Consider the following 22661-nt stretch of genomic DNA (forward strand, 5'->3'; position numbering starts at 1 on the left):
CTCTGCATGGAGCTTTTAAAGGCAGGAGGGGCGGAGCCTCCGTTCCGCCCTGAGATGGGGTCACAGTCGTCGCCATCCCCCGCTGTGTGCAGGCTGGGGGGCTGCTCGGGGTTCTCCTCTAGGCGTGATCTCCTTCACACAGTTTGCTCACACCGACTGTTCTCAAGATTACTGAAGGGGAAGCCAGGGGAAAGGTCTGCTCCTCCGTTAAAGACTTGTTCTCCATTCCTGCTTCTTTGTCTGTAGGAAGAACCCACAAGTTCGGCCAGGTATTGTGTAGTTGAAAGATTTGAAAGGTGTGCTTGGGCTGGAGATGCCCAGAGCATGGGGGTGCCTGGTCTGCGGAGCAGCTGGGCCCGGGTGCCCCCCCTCACCCCCACCTCCCGACCCAGGCGCGGAGCAGCTGGCCCTGTGCTGGTGGCCTTCAGGGATGCTCTTTAGGGAAATTCTCCAGTTTGCCTGGGGAGGTCTAGGGCTCCTAGCGTGAGGGTTGGTCCTCCAGAGGGAGGGTTTCCTTGTTTCGGGCCTGAGAAGGGGGCACATGGGGGGTGTGGGGAGCATCCCATCCGCCTGGTTTCTACGCCAGAACCTGAAGTGAGCAGTGCAAGTCCGTATGCTCTGCCTATTGACACGTATTCGTGAATGTGGATAAGCCAGGACAGCCAGAGTTCTTGAACATTAAACATTTCAATAGAAGGGCTGGAAGAAAACTTGAGGAAATGTCCTGGAAATTAAAGCAGAAAGACACAGATGGAAAATATGAGAGAAACAGGAGTGCTCATTGTGGTTCAGTGGGTTAAAAACCTAACGAGTATCCGTGAGGATGCAGGTTCCATCCCCGGCCTTGCTTAGTGGGTTAAGTATCTGGTGTAGCTGCAGGCTCTGGTGTGAGTCACAGAGGCGGCTTGCATCCCTCCTTGCTGTGGCTGTGGTGTAGGCTGGCAGCTGTAGCTCTGATTCGACCCCTAGTCCGGGAACTTCCTTATGTCGCAGGTGCAACCCTAAAAAAAAAAAGAAAGAAAGAAAGGAAAGGAAATATGAGGGAGACATTAAAAGACATGGAGGATCCATTCAGGACGTCCAGCATCTGTCTGGCAGGAATTCCAGAAAGAATAGAGACCGCGAAGGAGAAAAACTATCAAAGGAAAGTCTTGATAGTTTCTAGTCTGAAACGATCAAATTAGAAGGAGCCACTGAAGATTGGGGGGTGGGGGATGAAGGACCCTTAAACACCACGTTAAAATTTTGAGCATGAAATGTAAAGAGATGCTTCTCAAGGCTTCCAAGGAGTGAAGATGGGGCACCACGACAGAGTAAGACTAAGGCTGTGGCCTTCTTCTCAGTAACTCTGGACGCCCGTAGAGCAATGCCTGTGTAACATCAAGGGAACGTGATTTTCCATCTAGAATTATCAACCTAACCAACCTATTCACCAAGCATTGGGGCAAAGAAAGAGCTTTTCCAAACTCAACCCGTTGATCCGTAACATCTTTTATGAAATTATAATATTATAAAACCTGAGAATTGATTTTCAATTTTCCGAACTAGTTTTGTTTATGGACCAAGCAATGACTTAAACTTGTATCCACGGTCTTAGTTCATTCAGGATGTTCTAACAAAATATCACAAACTGTTCACCTCGTAAACAGCAGAAATTTCTTTCTCACAGTTCTGGAGGTGGGACGTCTAAGATCACGGGGCCAGCCTACTTGGATGTCCTCGAAGGCCCTCTTCTGGGTCGCAGTCTTCCTCACAGGGGAGAAGGGCCAGCAAGCTGCCAGGGGCCTCTTACTAAATAAGGGCACTGCTCTGACTCAGCACCGAAGGCACCACTTCCCAGGACCATTACGTTGGGAATTAAGATTTCCACGTGGGGATCTGAGTGGGCACACATTCAGACCATAGCATTGAAAGATTACTCGTGTGTGCACTCCAGTAGGATGAAAGAGGAATCCAACAAAGAGAAAGTCATGGGATTCAAAAATATTAGAACTAAAGACGGGTGTAACTAACGTGAAAAAACGTTGTGGCAACTTCCTCACATGCCTGGAAGACCGTGGGGCAACATCGGACCATTCAAAAAAGACATTTAAGAAACTACATGATTGGAGTTCCCGTTGTGGTGCAGCAGAAATGAATCCGACTAGGAACCATGAGATTGTGGGTTCGATTCCTGGCCTTGCTCAGTGGGTTAAGGATCTGGCGTTGCCATGAGCTGGGGTGTAGGTCACAGATGCGGCTCGGATCCTACATTGCTGTGGCTCTGGCGTAGGCCGGCGGCTACAGCTCTGATTAGACCCCTAGCCTGGGAACCTCCATATGCCTCGGATGTAGCCCTCAAAAGACGAAAAAAAGACCAAAAAAAAAAAAAAAAAGACAAAAAAAAATTACATGATAATAATATGGTAATGAGGATATATATTTCTATTGTCAATGAGTTTTTAATAAAGAAGAACAAATAGAAACTTCAGGAAAAAAAAAAAGCAAAAATCAGAGTTAAAATCCTCATCCAAATAAGAAATAGCCTAAATCAAGGCATCATTGTGAGAAACTGATTAGAATAAGAAAGGAGGATTTATTTGATTTTGACTTTTAAATACTGTCTTGACTGGCTCAGGATTATTTTTCTTCCTTGATTCTGTAGTAACTAATTTTTATATATTTGTAGAATTATAAACCCTGCCTATTGATTTTCAATTTTTAGAATAAATTTTTAGACCAAGTACAAGAGGTTTAAATCGGGTTTCAGAATAGAAATATAACTACTGCAAACCCAATAAGGAATGGAACAGGGGTGGCAGTTGCAGGAGGTGCAGGACGTGGGGAGAAAGGGTGGGGAAAAGAGTAGAGGCACCATTTCCTCGTTTCCATGGTGACGAATCAAGGGGACCCTGTCTAAAATTATGAAGGTGAGAAGAGACCAAGACAGTGAGAGGATAACTTAGCACGAATCTCTGTGCAAGAGTTATTAAATATTGCAGAGCTGATAAATCAAGAAATTGAGGTATAAGCATATTATGCAGTATTTTGCCGCAACCACTAAAAGAACTAAAATGGGACTGGCTAAAAGTCATTACCATAGGGAGTGGACCAGGGCGAGGAGATTCTTCAGAGTGGTATGTGCTATCTCATTCTAATTTTCATCACGTGTTGGTGTGACTTTAAAAATGAGAGTGGAAATAATACTATTACCACGCATTGGCCTTGGTGAAAATGCCAGTTCATTTCAGACCCTCTTACGCTGGTTGCAAGAGTAAAAACTGAATTGGTCCAAACTTTCGAAAGGGCAATTCCGAAGTGTTAAAAAGAACGAGGCTCTCCCTCAAGTAGTAAAATTGTATAAGTTTCCGATCCACGAGGCTGAGGCTGAGCGGCAGCTGGCAAATCAAGAGGAGGCAGAAAGATGCACAGAGGTTCCCACTCGTTGCACACGAGTGTGAGCACAGATGCACACACACACACTCATGTCCTGCTGCACATCTCATATTGACTCACTGGGATGGAAACCTCCGCCGCCCAGGTTCGTAGAGTCCTCCCATGTCCAGCTTGCATCCTTCATAGCAATCCCTGCATGGGAGGCTGTCTCCAGAGGTTTCTCCATCCTCGCATGACTCAGCTTGGTTTACTTTTGTGGAAGCAACTAACTTGGGAGCGGGGACTCAGCCCTCCTGACAGAGTCGGAGGCTAACCGCAGTTTCCAAGCCCATGGGTGCCGGCCAGCCATTTGGAGGCGCGCCCTTGAGTCTGTTTGTCCTCTCCCTGTGGTTCCTCAGAAGAGGCTCTGTCTGCAGTCCAAATGTGGTCGGCCTATGGGAGAGGCGCTCCCGGGGGCCCGAGCCGCTCACTCGCCCTGTATCAGTGCTGATGTGGGAGAGGGAACACCGTTGCCTTTGGACGGCCTTGGCCATGGCTGTCCAACTGGACTCGGCAGGGGAGCCAGGTTCTTCCCGTGATTGGGTGAGGAGGCTCCTGGGAAATGCTCTGGTCCAACTACATTTTGGTAGGGCATCACCGTTTACACAGAATTACTCACAGCCACCCTTAATCTCTGTTTTCCATGAGGAAACTGAGGCTCGGCGATGGTAAGGCGATTGCCCAAGATCATTCCGCTCGAGAGCAGTCAAGTACGGATTAAGCTCCGTACCTTCTGAGTCCTAATACTTTTTTGTACTACTCTGTGAGATGTATTTTTTAGGACTTAGTGTGATAATTGTCAGGATTAGACAAGATGCTTTTTACTCTGCTTCTGGGTTTTGCAGAAATCCCTGTTCTGAACAGTGATATCCGGCATCTCGCTTTGTTGGGCTTTGGGTCGGATCCTCAGTTTGCTACCCAAGGACTGTGCGTCCTGGGTCGCGTTCGCACAACATCGCTGAGTTTAGGTTCCTTGAATGTGAGATGGAGACAGTCACCTCCGAGAAGAGCTCGCCCATCCGCTGTGAGGTCTGAGTGACGTGAGGTAATTAGGAGCCCAGAGCGGTCGTGGTGATGGTGGCTGTCAGTGCAAAGAGACTTATTCCGAAACAGGTTGGACACAATAAACAGCTTTTCAAAATCTCCTCTTCAGATGAGTTCCTAATTCACTGCTCTCCTCTCTTCTAAGACGTCAGCTCATCTTCCCCAAATTAACTTGAAAAGTAGCTGGTTGTACTGTTTTGTAAAGATGCTTCTGAGTTGGTAAACTCCCTTGTCTAAAGCAGCCATAGAAGGGCTGTCATGTGCCAGATACGAAACATCCGACGCAGGCAACATGCAGTCAGATGACAGAGTCTCACTCTTGTCCACAAGAGCATGGTTTTTCGAGGAGGACTAGAAACCGTGTGCACAGGGTTGGGGTCATTTTCAGTTGATGGCACAGCATTCTTTCTCTCTGGAAGAGAGACATTTGTTGAGTGAGTGCCTGAGCACAGGTGTTCAGAGAATTTGTACTTGGTAAATTCATGCATGCATGCTGACCAGGTTCATAGGACAAGTGGAGACTTTTTTTTCTTTCTTTTTAGGGCCGCACCTGAGACATGTGGAAGTTCCCAGGCTAGGGGTCAAATTGGAGCTATTGCTGCCGGCCTACACCACAGCTACAGCAAAGCCAGATCCTTAACCCACTGAGCAAGGCCAAGGATTGAATCCGCATCCTCCTGGATCCTAATCAGGTGTGCTAACTGCTGAGCCATGAAGGGAACACCCAAGTGGAGACTATTCATAGCAGCTTTTGCACTTTGGAGAAAATGAATGTCAGGCCAAACCACGGGCTGTGCTCTTCAAAGGAGGGTAGACCGGAGATGGGAGGACAGGAGGCATCTTGTGTGCAGCGACAGGACTGTGACACTGTCCCCCCCACCCCCAGCCGTCGGGGGGATGGAAAAGCTAAGTCGTTGCCTGTGAATGGGGGGTAAGTCCACGAAGACATAGATCCAGTGGAAGGGGGGGAGGTGAGATACAAAGTCACCTGTGGAAAAAGGAATAGAGGTATGGTTCACCTAGGAGACGCTTGTTCTTGGTGGTAACATAAAGTGACCCCCCCAAAGGTACACATGCTCTAGACCTGGGGTCCCTCTAGTGCAGTGAGTGTCTCCGAGGGGTCTTGATTATGTTGACTCGGGGAACTCTAAGAAGCCAGGCCACCCTGGTCCTAGGGGTAAGAAGCCTACTAGAAACGGTGATAGAACTGTTGGCTTGATCTTCAGGGACTGGATGTAAGGGATTGACAATGAGGCTGTACCAGCCCTGAGTATGGAAGAGAAGGAAGGAAGAAGAGGGACTTTCTCTGGCAAGCTGGGAATTTCTCTTGGACCAGTCAAGCAGGTTGAAGGATATGAGTACCTTCAAATCCGCGTCAGTGAAAAATGCTTTGGGTCTGGTCTTTTTTCTGCAGCACTTAAGAGACCTGAGTTCATACATCTCAAATATGGAGAAAGTTAATCATTAAAGATGCAAGAGAAAAAAAGATAAGTCAAGACGTCAGAGCAGTGGTGCTCAGCAGGGAAGGGAGGGAGGCGTCTTTGCACCTGACCTCCTTCCAGGGGGCCTTTGCCGTTGGAGGTTGTCACAGCTTGGTGGGGGGAGGGTGAGACCCGAATCTCCCAGGTAGAGGTAGGCAGAGATGCTGTTAAATATCCTACAAGGGACAAGACAGCTCTTCACCCAACAAAGAATTATTTGGCCCCAAATGTCAGTCGTGCGGATGTTGAGAAACTCTGGTTTAGAGTTATCCTCCTTTATACAAGGTATATCAACCATTAAACAATGTTAACTACTTGAATAATAATAATAAAAAAAAACCCACAGGTGAGAACAGAGGCTTATGCTAGAAACAGAATAAGTCATGTGATTAAGAAAATCAGTGCGAATCAAGTCTTAGCTTTTCTTCACAAATCTCTTAACCATATTTTCAAAGATGAAGTGAGAATAATGTTCTTATTAGAGTTGATTTACAACGTTGTGCCATTTTCTGCTGTACAGCAAAGTGACCCAGCCATACGTAAATACACATTCTTTTTCTCATATCATCCCCCATCATGTTCTATCCTAGGAGACTGGACATCCCCCCATCACATTCTATCCCAGGAACAGTAGGACCTCCTTGCCCATCCACTTTATTATTATTATTATTATTATTTTGCTTTTTAGGGCTGCACCTGTGGCATGTGGAGGTTCTCAGGCTAGGAGTCGAAAGGGAGCTGTAGCTGCTGGTCTACACCACAGCCGCAGCAACGCCAGATCCTTAACCCACTGAGCAAGGCCAGGGATTGAAACTGCAAGCTCATGGTTACTAGTTGGATTCGTTTCTGCTGCACCACGAGGGGAACTCTGCCCATCCATTTGAAATGTGATCTACTGACCCCAAACAACGCACCCCAAACTCCCAGTCCATCCCACTCCTCACCCCCTCCCCCTTGGCAACCACAAGTCTGTTCTTTATGTTGAAGTAAGAACAACTTAATAGTTGTAAATCAACTGTACTTCAATAAAAGAGAATAATTTAATAAAACCATATTTTTAGAAAGCTATACAAATTTTTATAATGACATTGTTACAACGTTTGGACATACGTGCTATTATTCTTTATGGTTTTTAAATCACATGACTTGCCTCATTTAATGTTTATAATTTGGTATAATTATCTCAACGTTATAGACTTCGAGAGGGTAAACTGTAATATTTTCTGGACATCTGCTATATCAGGCACTGTGTCCAGCGCTGTGGTTGTTACCCAGACAGATAAAAGCTTAGTCTTGAGAAGCTCACAATCTCCTAGGGAACAGGGAAACATGATGCATGTAATAACAGAAATATAAACATAGCCACGGGAGAACGGGGGAGGGAAGTGACTAAAGTCATTTGCCTGAGGTTACAAAACCAGTAATTGGCAGTTCTGGGACTTGTCTTAAGGCCTCCGAAGTCTCAAGTAAGTCCTCTTTCTTGGCATAGCAAAATAACCCCCTTCGCTCTTCCAGAGATGTAAAAACCAAACCGAGGAACCTCACTCAAAGCCCATCCTTACATTACCCAGTGGGCAGAAGTATAGAGACATGGTTGCCAGGGCGGCCAGGAGAAGACTGTTCAAAGGGAAGACAAGTCCTAGCAGAACCGAAAAACAAAGAGGCCGCTGGCTTCCACCCCCGCCCTGGGCTGTTCCTGAAGTTCCTAATTATTTTAGGACCCACGGCCCAGGAGGATCTGACTTTGAGTTGGAGGAGCAGGAAATAGAAACCTCTTGCGGTTGGGCCAAGGCCAGTCACGGTCACGAGGTGCCGAGTTCCCGCTCGCCCCCCTGGAAGCAGGAGTAGGAGGCCTCGGCGAGGCTGGGGAGTGGGAGGAGCGGCCTGGAGGAAGGCAGGCAGGCGCAGGGGCTCCTGGAGGATGGACTTCCCCTGGTCAGCGCCCCCCACCTCCATCCCTCCCCCAAATCTGGATGGAAAAATGTGACGCCCCAGTTGGCTCGCAGTTACTCATTCTGATGGACAAACAAGAAGCTGCCTCCGTGAAACCTCATTTCGCAGCTGTTCGCTTCCACCTCCACCTCCCCGGATTCGTGCCTGCTGCCACCTGGCCTTGCTTAGCCGGCCTCGAAGCCTGGGGACCAAGTCCCCTCCCTTTGTCCTGAAAGGCAGAGACAGCGTGATGGGACCCGTGCCAGTGACACAAAGTACTCTGTCCACTCAGGCCAGGGCTTTGCCTGTGCCCTGTGACCACAGAATCTTGATGTCCTGGGCCGCTACTGCCTCCTCCTCCACGTCTTTGTCCCCGGGGCTGAGTTACCCCCGGCTCCACCGTGGCCGAAGCTCATTGAACCGGAGCGAATCCCCGGCCTGACTGGGCCAGTCACATCTTCCCCTGGGAGTTTGGAAAGAGCGGCCCAGAGACGCGCAGAACAAGTCCCACTGCTGGCTGGTCACCTTTGCTCCGTATTGAAATTGCCCCGGGGTTTTGAAAACACAAAGGCACGCGCATCCGATCTGTGTTAGCGCCTGCTCTGTAGCGCCCCCTAGTGCAGCCAGGAGGGGCCGTACGGGGACCCGCGGTCACCCAGGAGGAGGCCGTGACCTTCCGGGTGGAGTTGGATTTGGAATGAGAGACCCTCGCTGGATCTGGAAAGTATAGGTGGTGATCTGAACCCAGGACAGCCTACTGCTTCTGGATTCCAAGCCTCCTCCTGCCCTTGAATCTTCCCTTTAAAATGTTTCTTCTGGTATTTGTCTTTGTCTTTCTGGCTCTGGCTGCAGGCAGGGGGAGAGCCTGCACCTTGAGGCGCTGCATCCTGGGGCTGGGGCTGGAGGGTGACCCAAACAGAGCCCTGTCCTCCCGTTCCCTGGGGCCCTTAGGCCAGCAATGTCCAGGAGCCCATGGCTGTGGGCTGGAGGGAGAAACTCAGGGTGCACTGAATTTGAAACCAGAGTGCAGCTTGATGTGGGTATGCTGGGGAGCCTGAAACTAGATGGGCTTCCACCCCAACCAGGGGTCTCCCACGAGCTGCTATGCCAGACCCCTGGGTTGTGAAGCCCACTGCTGGCAGGTGGTGGCTCGGCGGCAGCCAGCGTTTCTAATATCTCAACAATAATTTACTCAAAGAAAAGCTTCTGGGAGACACGCAGAATCTCCCTGAAGTGGCTGCAGACCTTAAGAGCAGAAGGGAAGATCCTGGGTGCAGCAAACTTTAGAGCGATAGCAATGCATGTGGGTTACTTAACTGTGGGAAGGAGAGTTCCTGATCATGGCAGCACTGTGGTCCAGACTCGGTCCAGACAAGTTGAACTTGGGCGAGAGAATAGCAACGGTAAAGCAAGGTGGCTTGAGGAAGGGAGGTGTCTTATGGGAAGCAGTGGGTTGCAAGGGACTGCAGTGGGGTGCAGAGGTCTGGGGCTGAGGCCTTGCTGACTGATAAGGGCTGCGGGCTCTCCGTTTTCACACGGAGGAAAAAAAAAAAGATCTCCAGTATTTTGCGCGTGGACGTGTTTGACACCTAGGGTACATTCATTCATTTATTCATTCTATAAAGATATTGGGCACTTGCCGTGTGCCAGGCAGCATGCCAGGCGCTGGGGACACAGGTGAGCAGGTAGGTGTGGTCTCTGTCCTCAGGGGGCCTGCATTCTCCCGGAAGATGCCAAATGTTGTTAGATCTGCAACTTTCACTGCCTGCCCCTTACTCGCGGGACCTCTTTCCCGTGGAATGGGCTCTAGCCAGTACTTGTAAACACTGTGAGCAGAAAAAGGCAGAGTGAGAATGCCACATGTGAGGACAGACAGGATAGTAAAACCGACCTGGCCGTGGCCGTCTTTGCCAGCCTGAGGGATTTGTGGGAAAGCTAAAGAGGTCCCACAATAAAGCCATGAAAGGATTACAGCCTCCTCTCAGACCTTTCCAAATAAACCGTAAGTCTTTTTCCAGGCCTGCAACAGCAAAGCTAGTCACACCAGCATTTTAACCATTCTTCCGACATCAGCAGGATATTTGACAGGCCATTTCTAGAGCCTGCCTAGAAGCTTGGCAAAGAAGACCGTTGGAGAAAAATTAAAAGAACTGTGATGATCATTTGTAAAGGTAAAACTGCTTTAGTGGTGAAGTTCCCTTCTGGCACAGGGGGTTAAGGAGCTGGCATTGTCACCGCAGTGGCCTGGGTTGCTGCTGTGGCGCAGGTTCAGTCCTTAGCCCAGGAACTTCTGCATGCCGTGGGTGTGGCCAAAAAGAAAGAAAGAAAAAAAAAAAAAAAACTAGAGTGGTGGTTTAATTAAGGTTACTTCTATATAAACATGTTCTTTCCCCACTCTGTGGAGAGCTGCTTAAAATACAAGATATTTCAGTTGTTGTGGGGTTCTTAGGTAAGACAGAGCAAAGGACTTTCTGACTCTAAGAATGGTTAGGTGCCAACCACGTAGAGAGTGTTATAAAATGACATCAGCTTTCTTATATTTGAGAGAATAAACTTGTAGATAAAGTAACTAAACTTGGCCCAGATGCATGCTTGTTACCTGATTCTATCTTTCAAAGCCCATTCTCAATGACTTTTATCTCCAGTGTGTGAGCAAGACTGGACACCGGTAGGCTTTGGAGGGTCAATCCCACTCAAGGACTCGGCTCCTTTGGGGGCCTCCAGGGCATCCTCTGCCTTTTCCATCAGCTCATCACCCAGTAGACTGGCCTTTGGGGACTGTGGGAAGGCTCCTTGCTCTTGGCTTGACTTGTGTTTGGCCAGTGGCAGGAGGTCTCCAGATGGGCTGGAGAGAAGCGAGATGGGGCATCTTTCCAAGCCCCACCCTGATGGTCTGACACCTGCTGGTTCCTTCTCAGAGGCTGTGACTCCCCTGGGATGGACTTTCCTTCAGCTACAGCTCTCACTGGGCTCAGGGAAGGGCTTCCCCTTCACACCTTCAAGCCCCGGGGGTTAACAGACTCTTGCCAAGCCTGGGCTTCCCTGAAGCCTGCTCAAACCTTTGTGAAGGGTTCTTTAATGACCTTCCTTAGTCAGCCTTTGGGGGTAAGTACCATCCATCTCCAGCTGGAATTCTGACTCATACACTCTCTGAATTGGACTGGAGGAATTTCTGAAATTTCATTCAACATTTATTTTAACAAAAGAGTTTTGAGCAACTCCTTTATACAAATGATAAATGCTAAAGGACTTAATACTATCTAAATATTTCTGAATGTCTGGTATGTGCCAGCTAATGGACTAAACAGTTTATATAATGTAATCCTCATCATAATATTGCGGTGATGTGTTTTTCAGTCTCTTTTCAGGCCTGGAAACCAGTGTTCGTTGTAATTCAGTACTTTGAGGTGACATCACTAAGAAGTAGAGGAGGCAGGATTCATACCTAGACAGGTTTCATTTTAAACTTATAATTTAACTTCTCTTTATGGTCCAATATACAGTGAGAGCTCTGATGGGGTGTTCAGGGAAATCAAAAACAGGGGAGGAGGGAAGGACTCCTGTGCTAAAAACTGGAAATGGAAAACTAGGCTGTTTTTTAAACTTGAAGACCGGAAGGAGGGCAAACCTACACAGACGACTAACTGGCTGAAAAGTTTATCAGGTGATTTAGGGGCGGGAGGGGTGAGTATCAGCTGCAGTGATATGTTTGGCAAGAGGTTCCCATCCTCTGCCAAAGCCTGATGTACAGTGTTTGCCAATCTCTGTGGTGTAAACACTCCCACCATGGCCAAAGTCAAGGTTACCAATGTGGCCCATTGAATAGGGTATAAACCTGCTGCTAGGCACCACTGAATTGATGGGAAAGGTGGGGGGGGGGGTCAGGAAACAGCCCATTGTGCTTGGGGTGCTCTAGGTTTGTAAGATCTTCTAGAGCATAGGAACAAGTGACCGGGGAAGGTGGAATGGGAACCAGGATGAGCTGGAGAGGAGGTGGAAAGGGCCAAGGGAGAGGGCTTTGGCTGAAAGGCAGGGTGGTACCCACACATTGCTAGTGAGTGCTTGAAATGTGTCTCATTCCAATGAGGCATGCTGTGAAGTGTAAACTATACCCTGGATTTCGGTGGCTTAGTTAAAAAATGTACATATATATATATATATATATAATATCTTATATGTACATATGTATAATATATATATATCTGACATGCATAATATCATATATATATAATATCTTATTGATATTTTTGCATTGATTCCATGCTGAAATAATATCTTGGATATGTTTTGTTAATCGTGTATGTATAATTAATTTCACCTCTTTCTTTTTACTTTTTAAAATGCGGCTATTAGAAAAGCCAAGCTACGCATGTGTCTCACATTCTATTCTTGCAGACAGCTTTGGGCCAGGGGATGTGTGGATCTTATTCAACAGGCAGTAGTCTTAGTTTTAAACAGATGTGGTCTGCTTCCCTTAAAGATGCATGTGGTACCTGTGAAGCGTGCTGGGGCCAGGCTGGAAGGAAACCTGCGAGATCCGGGCCCAAAGGAGGGGGCACTGAGTCAGGGAATGAGGACGTGGGGGGGGGGGCGCTGACTGGATGCCACAGGGTGGCTGGTTGGATGTGGGAGGTGGACAGAGGGAGGACTTGAGGGTGATGCCTAGGTTTCTGGCAGGGGCCACTGTCTAGATGGGAACGATATTAACGGAGACGAAAGTGCCAGAGGGATGAAGATTTCTTGGGGCAAGATAAGGAGTTCCATCTCAGACACGATGAATCTGAGGGGCCAGGGAACGTGCAGGTGTCCAGCAGGCAGGTGGGGACAGGGGTCTGGAATCCTGTTGGCACCACCTACAAAATGTGTCCGAATCAGCCTCTCCTTCCCCCTCCGTGACCACCACCCAATCCAACCACCATAACATCCTGTGTGGACTCTCACTGCAGCCTCCTAGCTGCTCAGATGCATTTGCCTTGCTTTTTCTCAAGGCTCAGTCAACAGCCAGAATATCTCGTTAAAGAACACGGCGTGCCTCCCTTCACAGTCTTCCAGTAAGTTCCGTGACAGTCAGGGTTCACATCACTCTGTGCAATGCCCAAAGGCCCTGTGCGACCTGGCCCTGCTACCCTGAGCTCCCGCCGCCCTCTCCCCTGGTGGCTCTGCTGGGCTCCTCGCTGTTCCTCAGACTCGCAGGCAGTCCTCCTTGCCTTGAAGCCCTCACACCTGCTACCCCTCCCGCGGACTCTGAGGAGCTGTCTCCCTCACCCCCTTCAGGACTCGACTCACCACCCCTTCTCTGTGAAGCCTTCCTGCTCACCCCATCTAAAGTGACACCCCCACTTTCTTGAGTCTTCATCACTTTTCATCAGCTCTTACCACTGTGACTCATGCTATAACCATTACTTACTTATCATCTTTCATGTCTCTGTTCCTCATTAGAAAGTAAGCGCTATACAGCAGAAATTATCTCTTTTCTTATTTTTCTTTTCTTTTTTCCCCCTTTCTTTCTTTCTTTTCTTTTTTTTTTTTTTTTTTTTTTTTTTGTGGCTTTTCAGGGCCGAACCTACGGCATATGGAAGTTCCCAGGCTAGGGTTGAGTGGGAGCTTCAGCTTCTGACCTACCTCACAGCCACAGCAACAGAGGATCTGAGCCACATCTGTAACCTACACCACAGCTCCCTGCAACTGAGCTGGATCCTTAACCCAGTGAGCGAGGCTGGGGATCCAACCCGCATCCCCATGGATCCTAGTCAGGTTTGTAACCCACTGAGCCACAGCAGGAACTCTTCTCTCTTTTATTTTCTGCCACATCCCTGAATCTGGAATGGTTCCTGAAACAGTAGATTCTGAAATTATATTTGTTAAGTGAATGAATAAACTTCAGAATAACAACAAGGAGTATATAAGGCCTAGAAACAGAATTATCTTAGATTTGTCTTAGCTCTGACACTTGTCATTGTGACTTTGAGCTGATTATTTCACATCTCTGAGCCCTAATTTTCTCATCTATGCAATGGAGAGATTAATAGCACCTCCCACAAAAGACTGTCCAGAGGATGCATCTGGTCAAGAAGTATTTATAGACACACACCCCCACCCCCGCCCCCATGTGCCAGGAGCTGTTTAAATGGGGATGCGATGAGAATATGTAGGAGAGTTTGACACTGCGTCTGCATACGGCAAACCCTCTGTAAATGTTAGCCTTTACTGAGTATCAGCAGGAGAAGGAGCAGCGGGCAGTCAGGAGACAGGGCGGTATGAGATGCTGAGCTGGGAGTGAGTGTCCTGACCCAGGGGGAGGGAGCAGAGTGCAGGGCGAGGCAAGGGCCCTCTGCTGACCTTGCGGATTTCACAGGGATGAACCTGTGAGGGGGAGCCCGGAAGCCAGCTGGACTTTCAAGGGTGGCTAGGGAGTGGAAGGGGAATTCTGGTGGCATCATCAGCATACCGGTGCCAGAATCCAGAATTGCAGACACAGACTCTCCCCAAAGCCACAGACTCTCCTGGGAAGAATGACACCGTGGGGCCTCCTGTGAGGAGCAAGGGGCCATGAGAAGAACATTATACTTGGCGGGGTCCCACCTACTTCATATGCATTTAGGGTTGGAGTCCTGAGTCCTGTGTCTCACTGCTTGGAAATCCCATGAAAGCGCTGAAGCCTCATTCCGGGCAGCAGTGGATGGTGGCTTTGTCACCAGCCAGTAAAGAATAAGTGAGAGCAGTGATGGAGGAAGAGGCCTGAGGGTTGCTGCCACCTTCTTGGTGCTGGAATCCTTTGTGCTTGCAAAGGACCCGTGTGGGTCAGGTCACAGTGTTCCTGTGAAACTCCAACAAAACAAATGTAACTAATCTCTGTAGGAATGGGAAAGTGTTAAAAACTTCGTGGGCTCTCCTGTATATTTCAGGCTAGAGGCAACATTCTTTACTTGTAGCAAAAGCAATAGAATACAAACATGGGAGTAGAAGAGATCCAATATGGAGTCAGATTTGTTCTTCCCTATTACAAGAGAACACAGCCTGGGTCCAAGGAGTGAGAGGGGCTCTGGGGAGCAAGGCTCCCTGTCCCTCTTCTCCCACACCTGCACCCAGCATGGACCTCACCCCGCTTCCTTCACAGTGTGGCGGAGACCCCGTCTCCGTCTGCCCCTGGATGCATGACTTGACACCCATTCCTGGCATCTGGGCTTGGCTGCTGGTCACTGCCCTGACCACAGATGTTTCGGTTTCAGCGCAGCCTGGACGGTGGTCAAATCCTTGGGGGCCTCTGTCTCTGGAAGGAACAATCCTGCACTTGGAGAACAAGAAGCCCCTATTCCCAATTGCACTGTGGGTAGAGTTAAAGTGAAAACGTTATTCAGCAAATTTGTACTAAATACTCCGAAGTACCAAAGATTTCATGGAGTTGATATGGCTTTTTCACTTTCCCTGGATCCGCCCATTTCGTCTTCGCCCTGGCCCTGAGCTGGGCTTCTCCTGCCGTCTCTGTTTTATAGAAGAGGAGACAGGGGATCACTCCCTCAAGCTCACACGGCTGAGTGCGGGCAGCCTGGCCGGGATGGAGCTCTCGATGAGTCACGGCCCTGCTTCGCTCCCTTCCTTGCTCAGTAGTCCTGGTTCTGACCTGGGAGAGGCAGCAGTGCGTGATGGTTTGGACCAAGATCCTAATTCTCTGCTCAGGAATGGAACCTGGGCAGCCTGGGTGAAAACCAGGAGTCCTAGCCACTAGACCAGCTACAGGCTAAAGCAGAACGGCCCTGATTCTACCCCCTGTTGAAAAAGCAAGAATGTTTCAAGGAGGCAAAGGCTGTAAAAAGGGTACAAAGTCTATTGTTAGAGTCACAGTGCAACATACGGATGAGCACAGGGGAGTGGTTTATTTACTGAGATCAGAAGCAGAGCAGTAATCCACACCGGAAGGAGGAGGAGGGCAGGTGTCCTAGTCGCCCTGAGAGCGGAGCGCACCAGGGAGCTGAGCTAAATCGCTTACATGGCGCGGGTCTTCCGGGTCTTTGTTTTCTTTGGCCAATCATCTTGTTTTACTTTCCTGGGGAGGGTCCATGCTTACCCAGGGCCCTCCCCGGAAGGCGTAAGCATCTTTTGCCAAAAATGGATTCCAGAGCAAAGGGTTCTGGGATGGTATCAGGACTTCTTATGGCCTGGCACCCCCTCCCTTTTGACCCCTAGGTGCCTTACTGCGCATGCGTGGCTGGGGAGCTCTCCTTGACCCCAGGAGTGGTTGAAGTGGTCGTCTTATCTTTCTGCTCCAGCAGAGCCCAGCTCCTGCCCTTCACTTTCTCCTTGATGTGTCAGAGGGAAGCCTGGCCCATTGACTCAGCCTGATGGTCCCAGCTCTTGTTAGGCCAGGGCCCCATCTACCTCCTACCTCCGTTCTTTTCTGTGGCTGTGTGGACACAGTGCTGAGCCTCTGTGGCCAGTTTCCCTGCTTGTGAGGCCTGCCCGTGGCCCCAGTGCTCACATTCCCTGATTCACTGCCCTTCACCGAGGCCTCCCACAGGTGCAGGCCAGCCCCAGGCCCCTGGGGACTCCTCGAGAAGTGTGCGGTGGCCTCTGGCCGCCTCAGGGAACTTATAATACATTTGGGGATCCCACCGATGATACAGGATGGTGAATAATTAATTTTCCAAAGTGTGACTCAGCCCCGAGTGTAAGTAAGCGCTCTGGGAAGGCAGTCCTGCCAAGTGGAAAAACGGATCATCATAAAGGAAGAGCAAGTCCCCCCGAACAGTCGCTGAAAATGCCCTCTCCGTCAGGCAGGGTCAGACACACTTGTCTGGCAGACCAGTCATTGCCATCTGGCGCCCCGTCGGCCCAACCTGCCCCACCCCCAGCTGGGAGTCCGGGGCAGCTGGTGGACGTGCCTCATTCAACGAAAGCACAAACACTTAGAGGGTGTGGGTGAATATACTCCCTTATGTTGAAATATTTTCGCCATGGGGCCATGGGTGGCACAAAGAGGATGTATGCAGAGAAATAGAGGGCTGGTTGGGATTGTGCAAAGTCACCAAACGAACCTGGTGACAGAGATGCCACACACTGCGGCTGGTTTCTGCAGCCGTAAAGAACGAGTCGTGAGAAACACAGTCTGACTGGGTGGGGGCTGTGACACCAGGAAGAGAAACAGCGGAGACAGTCTTTGAAAACATTGAGCTCAGGTTGGCCAAGTGAGCTGAAGAAGGAGTCTCAGGTCCGTTTTGACACATTATTGCAGCGTTTCAGAGCCTGTGGGCGGAGGCACCTGGCCCAGGATTCTTGCTCTGCCACCGTGCCTCTTCCTCTGCTGGTTTTCCTGGGGTTCTGGGCCAGTTCTGCTGCTCATTCCACCACTGCAAGGACAAGGCCATCCGTTTCCAGGGCTCCAGCTGAACAACAGTGGGATGGGCACAGCCTTAGAGGTCCAGCTGAGAGCTGCCCATAGGCTCTGGACTCACGTTTGTGGCTCTTTTCTGGGTCTCCGTTCTGAGTCCCACAGCTGCCTCTTCTCCACTAAACTCTTCCCAAATTTGCTTCTCCCCACTTGTAACTCACGCTCCCTCACCATCCTCCACGTGCAAATTGTCACCGGTTCCGTCCTCTGTGACCCTCTTCATGCCACACGTGGACCTCAGTTCAGGCCCACCTGGCATCTCCTTCCCCGGTAGCCCCCACACGGGTTTCCCCCTCCCCATTTTGCTCGCCTTTAGTCCACCCTCCACACGGCCGCCGAAGCACTTCCACAGCACAAATAGGAAGTGTAGCTTCCCCACTTACAGCCCCTCAAAGCCTGCCAGTTGCTTTGGGGCTTTAGCCTAAACCCAGTTACTGTAAAGCGCCCTCCCGAGTGGGGCCCGGGGTCCCGCCCCCGTGGTCTGCCAGGGCGGGATGGAATGCGTGCGGCTGGTAAATGAAAATAAACATCTCTCCCACCCCCCTGCTCTGCTATATTCCTAACTCCAGGACATCTCGGCAGAGTCCACCATGCTCTTTCTAAAGACGGTACCTCAGAACCTACTTATACAGTGATGAGAAAATGCCAAAGAGCCCAGGACAACCACAGCAGAAAACCAGGATCACCAGGGAAGAAAGCGGAGCCCTTCCTGCCCTCCCTGCCCAGAGCCAACCCTCCCCAGCTGGGCCCTCCCCAAGCCTTGCCTGTAACTCTCCTATGACCTTTCAAATGATGTGGCATCTGTTTGTTTATTACTTGGCTTATCTCTTAATTTAAACTGTCAGCAGCCTGAGTTCAGGGAGGTTACATCTGTCTGCATCTGTATTTTCTGCGCAGTTCCTACCCTCCGGCACCGGGCTGAGGAGGGCCAATTATGAAGTCGCAGTATCATGTCAGGAGCATTGATTTCAGAATATGGCTTTCTAAAAATATCTTCCTGTGTTACAAAGGGTTCTGTCCTTCATAAGTAACTTACAAATCAATGATCAAAAGACAAATCCCGGAGTTCCCGTCGTGGCGCAGTGGTTAACGAATCCAACTAGGAACCATGAGGTTGCGGGTTCGGTCCCTGCCCTTGCTCAGTGGGTTAATGATCCGGCGTTGCCGTGAGCTGTGGTGTAGGTTGCAGACGCGGCTCGGATCCCGCATTGCTGTGGCTCTGGCGTAGGCCGGTGGCTACAGCTCCGATTAGACCCCTAGCCTGGGAACCTCCATATGCCGTGGGAGCCGCCGCAGAAATAGCAACAACAACAACAACAGCCACAACAAAAAAAAAAAAAAAAAAAAAAAAAGACAAATCCCTTTAAAGTTGAACAAAGATGTAGATAGAAGATTTACAAAAAAGAAACAGTACCAAAGACCATGCATCATATGGCAGAGGCCCCATTCTCCATGTAAACAATGAAAGCTACTGTTTCCAGAAGGTGGGGAAAAGAGAAACTCTCTTGCATTATTGGTGGGATTGTAAGTCTGAAGAATCCTTCTTGAGGGCAATTAAGCAATAAGAGTTCAAAATTTAGAATTTGCATGATCTTTTACCCAGTAATTCTAGGAGTTTGCCCTATGGGAATATATCAGATAAGGGTACCAAGTTTATGAGAAAGACTATCAATTGCACCATTAATAATAAAACAGTTAAAAATGCAAATAAGTCAAGCTTTAATCACAGTGCTTTGGTTAAATAAGTCATGGTACAGCCCGGTCATGGAATATTATGCTGTTGTCAGAAGAGAAGCAAATCTCTAAATCTCTGTATTTCTACAAGGAAAAATGCCTGCGCTATATCAAGGGAAAAAGGCAGGTTATAAAGCATATTATCCATCTACGCATCCCTCCTTTCATGCTTTCATCAAACAAGAAAACCGTAAGCGTATTATCAAATCATGAACAGTAATTATCACGGATCAAGTTAGGCTGTTCAGTGACTTCCACGTTCTGTTTCACATGTAGAACATCTTACAGTGTATCATTGTTAAAACAGCAAAAACAAGAGCCATTGCCAATTTGGGGGAAAGTTGTTCTTCTCGTGGATTAAAAGAGCAATATGCGAGATTCACCTCTCTCTCTCTGCTGGCATTGGGGGAACCTGGTGTCACATGGGGTAATTTTTCATTGTGAGGCGTCTTATTGGAGGATTTGCCCCTGGTGGCAGAGCCTCCCATCACGTGGAATTTGTCCTGCATTTTTGACCCCAAGCTTTCCTAACTCCCAAGAAACAAAATACAGCATTTTCACAGTCCAGTCCGGCACCAGCAAAGGGGAACAAATTACACTTAATTTCCAACTTGTAGTGGATCAGAATTGTGTGGGTCAATGAAATCTGCAAATAATAGAAGTTTTTACTCATTCATTTTAGCTCTTCTACCTACACTCCCTTCAGTCATTCTTTTTACTCATGACCAAAACAAAGTGATCGGATTTCTGTTTCTCTTTTGCCCATGTGTTCCTGGCCTGACCTGTTCTTAGAGAACGCTTGCTGGTTCCTATTGATCACTAATTTCTTTTCTACCTGATCACAAAAGGTTAACTAAGACAAGTCTACAGGGTTTGGTTTGGTTTGGTTTGGTTTGGCATTGATGGCAGGCTCATGGAACTCTGGTTCCTGGAACGTCATCCTTTTCCCTTCTTAGGAAACTAATCGCTTTGCCCTCTGACTCACCATATCAATGCCTTTATGTCGGTGGGACCTGATAAGCTGAAAGTGGCAAAAACTCTGGATGCCCTAGTAGGATACCTGTGTTCTAGAGGGTTGGCGATAAACCCTAGAGAGATGCCAGGGCCCAGCCACATTGGCGAAGTTTTTAGGCTCCAGTGTTCTGGCCTTTGCTGAACCTTCTCTCCAAGGCAAAGGACCAGTGAAAGCATCTGCCCCTCTCACAACCGAGAAAGAAGCACAGCTCCTAGGAAGTCCTTCAGGTCCTGGAGGGACTGAACTTGGGGCAGCTGCTCTATCCCATTTATCGGAGGACTCACATGGCTAGCAGTTTAGATTTGGACCCAGAGCCAGGCTGTGGTAGGAGCTATTCTGGCATTTGGGCTGCGCTAACTGGGAAATCTCGAGGCACTGGAGGTACCCGTGATAAACAGGGGCACTGTGGGGTGTCTCTGATAAGTCTCACTAGGGGACCTGCAGCACAGATCCCTAGGTTCTGGAGCAAGGGCGTGCTCTCTGCTGCAAGAAGTTATGCACGTTTTGAACGGCAGCTCTTGGCAGGCTACTGAACCTGGCAAGAGACTGAGCATCTTGCCAGAAGGCATCAAATACCTGTGCCTCCAGAGTTCCCGAGGGCTGTCATTCCCACCCAGACCTAAGTTTGGAAAGGCCCAGCCTGATTCATCTTACGGTGATCACGGCACAGCCAGGACCTGGCCTGAGCAGGTCCAGAGGCATGAGCATGCTAACTGAGCAAGTTGAACAGACTCCCATGTCGCCTACTTATGTCGCATTGATGTGTCTCTCTAAACTCGCATGCATGGCCAGGGGTTTCCTGTTTCCAGCTGGCAGAGGAGGAAAAGAAAATCCAGGCCTGGCTCCTGGAGGGATTGAGTGGGTCTGTTGGCACGAGCTGCAAACAGACTGTGCTGCATTTCAGCTCTACCCAGGGGACTCTGAAAAGAGTGGGTGGGGGGGCGGAGAAAATCCTCCCCACAGGCAGGGCTCCAGGCAGCATACTGGTCAGCCAGTTTGTGAGGAGAGAGGAATGGCTCTGGCCACAGCTGTACTGTGGGTCCTAAGCTGTGGCAGGTGGTTGGCTGCTGGGTCAAGGGTTTGGATGGAGCAAGATGGGAGGAAGCCTGGGGATGAGGCGACGTGGGAGAAGAGCATAGAGGGGGCCCAGGATGTAGGGATTGTCACCCCATAACACGAATGCCCACGAAAGAGAATCCCTCCAGAATCAGGGGACAGGATGACTGAGCGTATAACCCAACCTGCTGCCACCTTCCCAGTGCCAGCACCTGGGGCCTCTGCAGGAAGTCACCAGGGGGCAGAAATGGGGACAAGCTATGCACCCCGCCTGGCAGAGCCAATGGCCCTGGTCGTCATAGGAGGTAGGGTTGCTTCTGTATTATGGGGGCAAGAAGAATAGGTTTGGAAACTAAGGAATGTATTGGGGGGCGTATCTTGGAGTCCAGTTTTAGCTGTGGTCGGGGGTCATAGCCACTACAACCAGATAAAACATGGAAACCCGGGTTCAGACCTCTCAGGGATAAAGCCTGTGTCATTTCAGCAAGCAAGCCACATCGAGCAGTGGAAGTGCTGGTGGCGAGTGCGGGGAGCTAAGACAGTGGGGAGGAGGGGGGCTTCCCTCTGGTGTTTTGCTTCTAACGTCCCCATGCCAGTGACTTTCTTCGGAAGACTGCCACCTGGTAACCACCCTGCTTTGTCCCCCAGCGCCGAGCCCAGAAATGCCTGGGGAGTTCCCACTTCCTCGCCCCCCACCCCTTGTAGCCAGGGGCTGACTGAGTTTGTTGGCACAGAGTCCAGCTCCCTGCCTCGACGGGGACACACTCACACGTCCCTCCCTCATGAATCTCCCCTCGTTTCGAGCCCTTTCTCCGGGCTGCTCCCCTCTCTCCTGGGGCCTGTCTTCGGTCACGTGTCCTGGATTCTTTCTTGCAGGGGCCGCTGGCGTCACCCAGCCTTCAGGTGGATAAACCGGGGGAGGGTTGGTCGTAACAGGTCACATTCCTTGGGCATCAACCTGGCACCCAGCACCGTGGTGAGGGCTCTCCCATGCCTGGTCCTCTGAATCCTCTCCAACCACCAACACCCCCACCCCCACCCGGGCACACGCCCTGGCGCCTGAATGTCTGGGGTCCAGTTGCTTTTCTGCCAATGACCCGCTGTGGGACCTTGGCAAGGTTACTTTCCCCACCTGCACAAGGCGGGGAATGACAGCATCTGCCTCACAGGCCGGTTGTGAAAACCCGCTGCATTAGTGTAAAGCACGGGAGCGCTGCTTGTAGAGGGCATTACACCGACAACGTGTCACATGAGGGGCCGTCGCAACTCAGAAAGATGAATTAACTTGTTCAAGGTCACCCAGCTGAAGCGGCAAAGCTTGTCTCCTAACTGTGACCCTAGGCCACCTCGGGTCAGTCCTACCGCCACTTCTTTGCCCTCATTCATTTCAAAGGGCTCACCTGCTGCCAGGCTGCGCCTCCCCGGCAGGTCTTTCTGGGCGGGAACCGGAGTGGCTGTGAGGCCAGCTCTGCATCACGGGGGACACTGTCTTGTCCTGCAGGAGCTGCCATGTGCTAGTTCTCAAAGGCCTTTCTCTGCAGCCCTGCGTTTTCTCTGTTTCAGCGGCCCCCCTACCTGGGCCGCCTCCTGTACCTCCCAC

The 22661-nt window shown here is 49.9% G+C and overlaps 1 protein-coding gene and 1 long non-coding RNA gene across 38 annotated transcripts in view; both read left to right on the forward strand.

The window, feature by feature from the left end:
- Positions 1 to 22661, forward strand: part of LOC146404246 (uncharacterized) — a 205060-nt gene that overhangs the window by 69033 nt on the left and 113366 nt on the right. The gene's annotated exons all lie outside the window — the stretch shown is intronic.
- On the forward strand, positions 2872 to 9871 carry LOC146404247 (uncharacterized). Its single transcript, XR_014844758.1, has 2 exons — positions 2872 to 5023; positions 6651 to 9871. It is a non-coding gene; the product is annotated as an uncharacterized LOC146404247 (long non-coding RNA).

This window comes from Sus scrofa, chromosome 4, assembly GCF_054392235.1.
Source record: "Sus scrofa isolate SSC_HxYL_T2T_F1_AM1 chromosome 4, Sscrofa_HxYL_maternal_Yorkshire_Landrace_v2.0, whole genome shotgun sequence".
Classification (NCBI taxonomy): domain Eukaryota; kingdom Metazoa; phylum Chordata; class Mammalia; order Artiodactyla; family Suidae; genus Sus; species Sus scrofa.